General features: G+C 44.0%; 1 long non-coding RNA gene across 1 annotated transcript in view; it reads right to left on the bottom strand.

Moving 5' to 3' along the window:
• The window catches only part of LOC129412451 (uncharacterized), a 15,717-nt gene extending 11,877 nt beyond the window's left edge, over positions 1 to 3,840 (bottom strand). Inside the window, exon 1 of the long non-coding RNA XR_008633746.1 lies at positions 3,707 to 3,840. This is a non-coding gene — a long non-coding RNA (uncharacterized LOC129412451). The remainder of the gene's footprint in view (positions 1 to 3,706) is intronic.
• Between the last annotated feature and the right edge of the window lie 5,248 nt (positions 3,841 to 9,088).

Consider the following 9,088-nt stretch of genomic DNA (forward strand, 5'->3'; position numbering starts at 1 on the left):
CTCACTGTCGGCGCGAGTGCAGAACGGTGAACAAAAATCACCCCCGTCCACAATACATGCAGGTGACAGAACTGCAGAACAAGTCCATCGCACAGTGGACGATCAGGTGAGTGTCCGAGTTTCATTTTATTCTAAAAATAAAATAGCTTAGCCCTAAGTGTTAAGTCATTTCCGCGGGAGCACATGTTGAGGTCAGATGAATAATCAGTGGAAAACAAAGCGTGGAGGACATGGAGAGGCTGATATCGTCTTATGGCCCCTAGAGAACTTTGCACACTGAGAAATGTTGGTTCACGTTAATAAAAAGTATCTATTTTGAAACAAAGATTTAGTTGCGGACATATTGTTAAAAGCTCAATTTGGGTGTACACTAAAACAAATAAATAAATGAAATAAAAATGTGGTCACTAATGGTAACAGTTATGGAGTTAGCCCTACACGCCACAACAATCCTTTCCAGGCTGGTAATTTTTTGAATTTATAATTTTACTAAAATTATACCAAAAATTCAAGGGGAAAAATGGTTAGACTTAAGTATGATTATATTAAAGCCACAGAATGTACATTTTTAGAAAAACTAAATCAAAATTAAATAAAAGCATGTGGAGGGAAATGTGGAAATGTTGTAATATCCCACAGTATGGCATTAAGCATATCTATCGAAGTGGAGAATGTTCAGAAGTATGGTTTTACTTTCTCATTTCCATGGAATCCTGCAGGTGACTTGCCACGTCCAGAAAGTTGCTTACTGCAGCTGTGTGTTTTTGTGACACGTGTAGTCTAACCTGCCATGTGCACTTTGCAGTGACATATGCACAATGTCAGTACGACATTAAAGTAATCTGCTTTTTTCTTTTTGCTGCAGGGCAGAAAATGTTGAGGGCCAGATGGACTGGGTCGCTCATTGTACATCCACCTGTCCCCCAACATTTCCGAACCCCAAGCCCATCTACGTGACGCTCTTCTACACCGAACACCTCAAGAACTCCACCTACTGCCGCTGCCCCTTCAAGGTCGCTGTGGGCTGCACGTGCGCCAAAGCATAACTACATATGCACCTGTTACATTTGTAACTTTAGTCCTAGATTACACATATACATGCTTTTTAAAATATGAATTACAAATACTATAGGCTATAACATTTTAAAATGTATTTGGAAATTTACCTTTTAGACCAAGTAACAATACACCTGAACTATGCAGGGCTGCAACAACTACTGACCAAAAACCCCTGGTCATTTTATTATTATTATTATTATTATTATTAATTAATTTATTTTTTGTAATATATTGATATACTGTAGAAGCAGCAATCAGGAAGTGTGAGTTAGCATGCTAGATGTTAGCATTACCATGACTACAAAAGTCTGCACTGGTCTCCAAGAGCATCTCCAAAAACACTATAAGCTCATGGAATGCAATAACTTTGGACCACTGCAAAAAGCTAAGACGGTAAAATGCCTTTGATAATTGTTCATTATCTGGAAATAAATAAAAAACACTATAACACTTAAAATTAGCTGGAAAGTTTACCTCATTCAAAAGAATCAAGACAAAAACATTACATGATTTGACTTTGAAGAAAAATACTAAAATACTAGTTAGTTGCAGCTCTGATGAAAAGAAGCATCCATGTGGTCTGGGGAATGCTGCTTCTACACACTATAACAAAAGACAAATGTTTAGAATAATATGGGACTTTTAAAGATGTTATTTTGGATGTTTTTTTCATTTTCAAGGATATTAACTGCTTTATGTTTTGATTTTACTGAAACAATGCTGCAACATTTCATTTTTGAAAGAGTTCTTTGCATTTTTGTATTTGCTTACAGGGGTTTACTTAGTGAATGATCCTATGGGTTAGTTTAAGGCAACTGTGACCTTTATAAGTAGGTTTAGAATTTTTAAGCTTTTCAAATGTATCAGTGAGGGTTTATGTATTATTACTTTTACCATTTTGAGGTGATGAAAGCTGTAGAAACTGTACTTGTATTTCAGAGTTATATGAAATTCTGTAGTTTGCACAGTTAAAGTATATAAAGGCTACATAGAATTTAACTTAACGATGAATTAATAGTTTACAAGGTCACTGTGAAATAGAAGAGTTTTTTATAAAACTTTTTATAAATACAGATTCTTATTATATTATAAAATATTTTTATGGTGCTGCTTTTGCAATGAAAATGTTTTAATATTTAGCAGCTTGAGGTTTTTTATTTCATTTTATAAACTGAGATCTGCACTGATGTCAAATGTGGCTAATAGAAGCTTGGAAAAAAATGCACTGTTGTTCAATAAAACTTTTGAATGAATGTATGTTCACTGTATTTCAATCAATCAAACTTTATTTATAGAGCTCTTTACAACACTCAAGATGACCAAAGTTCATTCCAATAAAACCAACACAATATAAAAACATTCAAAACAATAAAATAATGAAATAAAACAAATTGTCCAAGTGTCACTGCATTACAAAGTGTGAAAAGACCCTAACCCTGATCAGTTTTAGATCGGATTTGAGCCTGGATTTAAAGTCTGTGATGATGCATTTATCGGGGGCAGCGGCAGAAAAAACCCATCACCTCTGGGTTTGACTCTGGCTCTGGGGATTTCCAGTAGAAGCTGGTAACTTGACCTTAAGTGGAACTGTGGACAGACAGGAGTAAGTGTAAATTGGCAGTCGGAGAGGCCAGTGGTGCAGAGTGGCAGCCTTGGTTCTGCCCCGGGGCAACTATGACAACAGTGGTATCTTAGTGCATTACAAGTCCAATGTTATGAAAGCGGGAGTATTGCACTTATTGTGAAAACATAACATATTTAGATCACCATGTTACCTTTTCCTGGTTTGAAAATGTACATGTATTTGTATTGTTTTGTTTATTCGCTGAAAGCAAAGTTAGTTTCGCTTTCGCTTTTGATGCTTTGTCACTCTGCTGCTCACTGTGGAGTGTGGGGAGGGCTGAGCAGGAGGAGGGGAGCGTGGGGAGCGCCGCAGAGAAAGTCCTGGTTACATAGGCTAGTTCCGAATACATTACGTCATAGCTCCTAACTCGTAACTCCTTGAGCTATGTCACCAGTGTTGGGTAGACTATTTTTAAAATGTACTCCCCTACAGATTACAGATCCCAAAATGTAGTTTGTAACGTGAGTAACGTAATCTGGATATTGCCATGCTTTTTAAAACTACATGAACGTATCAACCACATCCTGAACATTCTTGTTTGTTCTCTTCAAATTGTCTGTTGAGTCCAAGTCTCCATGAACAGACTTTTGTTTACTGTAGAGAAGCAAAGACGAGAATCTTAACATAAGATGTTTTGTCTGTTAAAAGAAAATAACAAGTCCAGTCTTTCCTTAACCAGATTAAAAATATTATTGATAGAAAAATGATTTTTATATGAGATCACTGCTGCCTTAAATTATGTCCACCTACTGTTAGTGTCATACTGTTTAGTCCTGCTTTTAGACCTGGTTTAGACCATAAAACGGACTACAATAAGCCCCTTTTGTTCCTTTTCTTCTACTGTTCTAGTTTTAATGCACGTTGCAGCATAACAGTGCACATAAATGACCCGAGTGTGAGAAACTGCTGCTGCTGAATAAGAAAGCGCTGCACTAAACTCTACGATCTGGAAACACGAAGCACCTCCAGCGGCTCCGTATGCGCCCGCGCACGGAGCAGAAGAAATAAATCCTCCGGACTCACCCTCTCTGCTTTGTCCTCTACTCTGCTCTGTCCTCTGTCCCAACAAATAATTCCCCAAAACCCCGTCCTTTAGTCCGTTTGTGGCAGCGGCGTAGCGTAGAGCGCGCGCACTGGCTCCGTCTGCAGAGTTTACGCAATCGAGTCACGTGGTTTTAAAGTTCTCTTCTATAAACGATCCTCCCGTGTGTCATCATGCACTCTAGAGGCAAAAGCAATGAACCTGCATTGACCCTAAAAGCTTTTATTTTCATTCTTTTATAAAGTTGGGTTGGGAACACAAAATGCTTCACATGCAACAGAAAAAATGACAATAATTAAAAACAACAGCAACCCCGGCCCACTGTTTCATCCATATATGCAACAATTTAAACATAAAACATAAAACATAAACATAAAACTCCGAAGGGTTATAGTAAAAATAAAAATGGAGAGCTAAAATCACACGGAGACTAAGTAAAATAGTAATGATAACTTAATTAAAAGCAAATATACTACTACTACTACTACTACTACTACTACTACTACTACTACTACTACTACTACTACTACTACTAACAGTGATGGGAAGGTTATTTTTAAAATGTATTCCCTTACAGATTACAGATTACATACCCCAAAATGTAGTTTGTAATGTAATCCATTAAATTACTTAAACTGAGTAATGTAATCTGAATACTTTGGATTACTTGATTTGCTGTAGAGAAGCAAAGACCAGGATATTGTAACATAAGATGTTTTGTCGGCTAAAAGAAAATAAAAAGCCCTGACTTTCCTTAACCATATTAAAAATATTATTGATAGAAGACGAGGAAACACGTCCACGCAGCATGATTTAGTCCTGTTTTAGTCCTGTTGTAGTTCTGGTTTAGTCGCGGTTTAGTTGTGGTTTAGTCCCAGTTTAGACCTGGTTTAGATCTAGTTTAGATCTGGTTTAGACCTGCTTTTAGTCCTGTTTTAGTCCTGGTTTTAGACCTGGTATAGACCTGGTTTAGTTTCCGGGAATGAGTGTGTAGCAGTGCACGGCTGCTGCCTTCGGCCACCAGGTGGCGCCTGGGCTTATAAAAGGGCACTCCCCGGCGCACTTCCGGGATAGGGCTCCGCCTTGTCGCGCACAGGTAAACAACCGCTGTTCTCTAATTATAATTGCAATTTTATAATTTAATGTGTGGCTTTATTGTAGTGCCACCGCTCGTGGTGTTGGGTCGGTGTGTGGTCGGTGTTGGGTCGGTGTGTGGTCGTGTTGGGTCGGTGTGTGGTCGGTGTGTGGTCGGTGTGTGGTCGGTGTTGGGTCGGTGTGGTCGGTCGGTGTGTGGTCGGTGTGTGGTCGGTGTGTGGTCGGTGTGTGGGTCGGTGTTGGGTCGGTGTCGGTTGGGTCGGTGTGTGGTCGGTGTGTGGTCGGTGTTGGGTCGGTGTTGGGTCGGTGTTGGTCGGTGTGTGGGTCGGTGTTGGGTCGGTGTTGGTCGGTGTTGGGTCGGTGTGGTCGTGTGTGTGGTCGGTGTTGGGTCGGTGTGTGGTCGGTGTGTTGGTCGGTGTTGGGTCGGTGTGGGTCGTGTGGTCGGTGTGTGGTCGGTGTGTGGTCGGTGTTGGGTCGGTGTTGGGTCGGTGTGTGGTCGGTGTTGGGTCGGTGTGGTCGGTGTTGGGTCGGTGTTGTGGTCGGTGTGTGTCGGTGTGTGGTGGTCGGTGTTGGTCGGTGTGTGGTCGGTGTGGTCGGTGTGTGGTCGGTGTTGGTCGGTGTTTGGTCGGTGTTGGTCGGTGTGGTCGGTGTGTTGGTCGGTGTTGGGTCGGTTGTGTGGTCGGTGTTGGGTCGGTGTTGGTCGGTGTGTGGTCGGTGTTGGGTCGGTGTTGTGGTCGGTGTTGTGGTCGGTGTGTGGTCGGTGTTGGTCGGTGTGTGGTCGGTGTTGTGGTCGTGTTGGGTCGGTGTGGGTCGGTGTGTGGTCGGTGTTGGGTCGGTGTGTGGTCGGTGTTGGTCGGTGTTGGGTCGGTGTGGTCGGTGTTTGGTCGGTGTGTGGTCGGTGGGTGTGGTCGGTGTGGTCGGTGTGTGGTCGGTGTGTGGTCGGTGTTGGTCGGTGTTGGGTCGGTGTGTGGTCGGTGTTGGTCGGTGTGGTCGGTGTGTGTGGTCGGTGTTGGGTCGGTGTTGGGTCGGTGTGTGGTCGGTGTGGTCGGGTGTGGTCGGTGTTGGGTCGGTGTGTGGTCGGTGTGTGGTCGGTGTTGGTCGGTGTGTGGTCGTGTCGGTGTGGGTCGGTGTTGGTCGGTGTGTGGTCGGTGTTGGGTCGGTGTGTGTGGTCGGTGTGTGGTCGGTGTTGGTCGGTGTTGGGTCGGTGTGTGGTCGGTGTGTGGTCGGTGTGGTCGGTGTGTGGTCGGTGTTGGGTCGGTGTGTGGTCGGTGTTGGTCGGTGTTGGGGTCGGTGTGGTCGGGTGTGTGGTGGTGTGTGGTCGGTGTTGGGTCGGTGTGTGGTCGGTGTTGGGTCGGTGTTGGGTCGGTGTGTGGGTCGGTGTGTGGTCGGTGTGTGGTCGGTGTTGGTCGGTGTGTGGTCGGTGTTGGGTCGGTGTTGGTCGGTGTGTGGTCGGTGTGGTCGGTGTTGGTCGGTGTTGGGTCGGTGTTGGGTCGGTGTGTGGTCGGTGTGTTGTGGTCGGTGTTGGGTCGGTGTGTTGGGTCGGTGTTGGGTCGTGTTGGGTCGGTGTGTGGTCGTGTGGTGTTGTGGTCGGTGTTGGTCGGTGTTGGGTCGGTGGTGTGTGGTCGGTGTGTGGGTCGGTGTTGGTCGGTGTTGTGGTCGGTGTGTGGTCGGTGTGGTCGGTGTGTGGTCGGTGTTGGGTCGGGTGTGGGTCGGTGTTGTGGTCGGTGTTGGTCGGTGTGTGGTCGGTGTTGGGTCGTGTGTTGGTCGGTGTTGGGTCGGTGTGTGGTCGGTGTTGGGTCGGTGTTGTGGTCTGGTTGTGGTCGGTGTTGGGTCGGTGTTGGGTCGGTGTGTGGTCGGTGTGTGGTCGGGTGTTGGGTCGGTGTGTGTGTGTCGGTGTTGGGTCGGTGTGTTGGTCGGTGTGGGTCGGTGTGTGGTCGGTGTGTGGTCGGTGTTGGTCGGTGTGTGGTCGGTGTGTGGTGGTGTGGTGTTGTGGTCGGTGTTGGTCGGTGTTGGTCGGTGTGGTCGGTGTGTGGTCGGTGTGTGGTCGGTGTGGTCGGTGTGGTGTGTTGGTGGTGGTGTGGTGTTGGGTCGGTGTGTGGTCGGTGTTGGTCGGTGTGTGGTCGGTGTGGTCGGTCGGTGTGGTGTGGGTGTTGGGTCGGTGTTGGTCGGTGTTGGGTCGGTGTGTGGTCGGTGTGGGTCGGTGTGTGGTCGGTGTTGGGTCGGTGTGTGGTCGGTGTTGGTCGGTGTTTGGTGGTGTTGGGTCGGTGTTGGGTCGGTGTGTGGGTCGGTGTGGGTCGGTGTGGTCGGTGTTTGGTCGTGTGTGGTCGGTGGTCGGTGTTGGGTCGGTGTTGGGTCGGTGTTGGGTCAGTGTTGGGTCGGTGTTTGGTCGGTGTTGCTGTCAGATGCAGCGGCCGCTCGGCCTCAAGCCTCGTGGATGTAGAAGCGTGTGTTCTGTGGTACGTTGGCTGGTCACTGGTTTCGGGTCATGTATGGGGCTACTACCAAGTGAAAGATAAAATATAATATTCATTTTTGTTTTAATCAGCAGTTATGTGAACAGTGAATAGTCTACTCTTAAAGTTAATCTAACAAAAGGAACAAATTATGGCAATAATAAATTACTTCATGTTTTGTAAGTCACTTGTCTCTGTCTGTCAATTAACAAACCTGTAAGCCTTTTAGTTTAGTAAATTTAGTTCTACTTTCTTTAGTTGTTGGTTTTATGTTAATTATATGACTTTGGGGTGCTCTTACACATCCCTCCCATATGCCCCACTCGCCACAAGTGGAATTACCAGGAGAAAAAAAAAAAAAAGGGAGAAAGCCCAAAATGTGAAAACAGGAAAATACCACCATGCAATCCATTTATTTCAACAAAGTAACTGTAATCCAATTACCACTCACCGAAACAGTAACTGTAACCGAATACAGTTACTCATAATTTGTATTCTGATTACATAACTCCGGTACATGTAATCCGTTACTCCCCAACACTGACTACCACTACTACTACTACTAATAATAATTTTAAAACAAGTAAAAGTTTCAAGAAAAAGAAAAGATTGAGTTTACTTTAAAAAATATGAGCACTCGCAGATCAAACATGCCCGAGACTGAAAACCACTATAACACAAAATAATAAAACTATTTTTTCAGACTTGATATCGCAACAGAGCATGTTTTAAGTTGTCTTTTTGTTCACAGTTAAAGGCCCATTGTGTAACTTTTCTGCCTGAGAGTCAAATCCTTTTCTCCATGGTGTGACGTTGTCGACATTAAACATTTTTATCTTAATGTCTACCAGCACTTCCTTCCGTAGTGCGGGTTTATGCTTGTTGTTTTCTGTTTCTTGTATCTGTTGTCAGTGACCGTTGTTGGTTAAGTTTTGTTACCACGTTATAACACTACACACTGTCCGCATTTGTAAATAAATTCATATAGTTTAATGTATAATGTCTGAAAGATGCAAAATAAAGCTCATGTTAAATCAGAAGAGAGGTGGGATTAAATAAGTTTTCTGATTCCCTTCCCTTTTTGGCAAATTTTTTTGTGTGGATATTTCTATTAGAACTGTTTAATGTCCAGTGTTGTGGAGTAACAGATTACATGTACCAGATTTACGTAATCAGAGTACAAATTATGAGTAACTGTATTCGGTTACAGTTACTGCTTCAGTGAGTGGTAATTTGGTTACTTTGTTGGAATAAATGGATTACACAGCGGTATTTTTCACATTTTGGGTTAAACCAGGTCTAAACCAGGACTAAAACCAGGTCTAAACCAGGACTAAAACCAGGTCTAAACCAGGACTAAAACCAGGACTAAACCAGGACTAAACCAGGTCTAAACCAGGACTAAACCAGGACTAAACCAGGTCTAAACCAGGTCTAAACCAGGACTAAACCAGGACTAAAACCAGGTCTAAACCAGGACTAAACCAGGACTAAACCAGGACTAAACCAGGTCTAAACCAGGTCTAAACCAGGACTAAACCAGGTCTAAACCAGGTCTAAACCAGGACTAAACCAGGTCTAAACCAGGACTAAACCAGAACAAAAACCAGGTATAAACCAGATCTAAACCAGGTCTAAACCAAGTCTAAACCAGGTCTAAACCAGGTCTAAACCAGGTCTAAACCAGGAATAACCCAGGTCTAAACCAGGACTAAACCAGGGTTTACCAGGACTAAATCACACTGCACGAATGTGTCTCCTCCTCTTCTATCAATAATAATTTTAATTGGTTCAGTAAAGTCTGGGCTTTTTATT

The sequence above is a fragment of the Boleophthalmus pectinirostris genome, unplaced genomic scaffold (assembly GCF_026225935.1).
Source record: "Boleophthalmus pectinirostris isolate CB_2022bp ecotype Guang Dong unplaced genomic scaffold, ASM2622593v1 HiC_scaffold_8, whole genome shotgun sequence".
In the NCBI taxonomy this organism is placed as follows: Eukaryota; Metazoa; Chordata; class Actinopteri; order Gobiiformes; family Gobiidae; genus Boleophthalmus; species Boleophthalmus pectinirostris.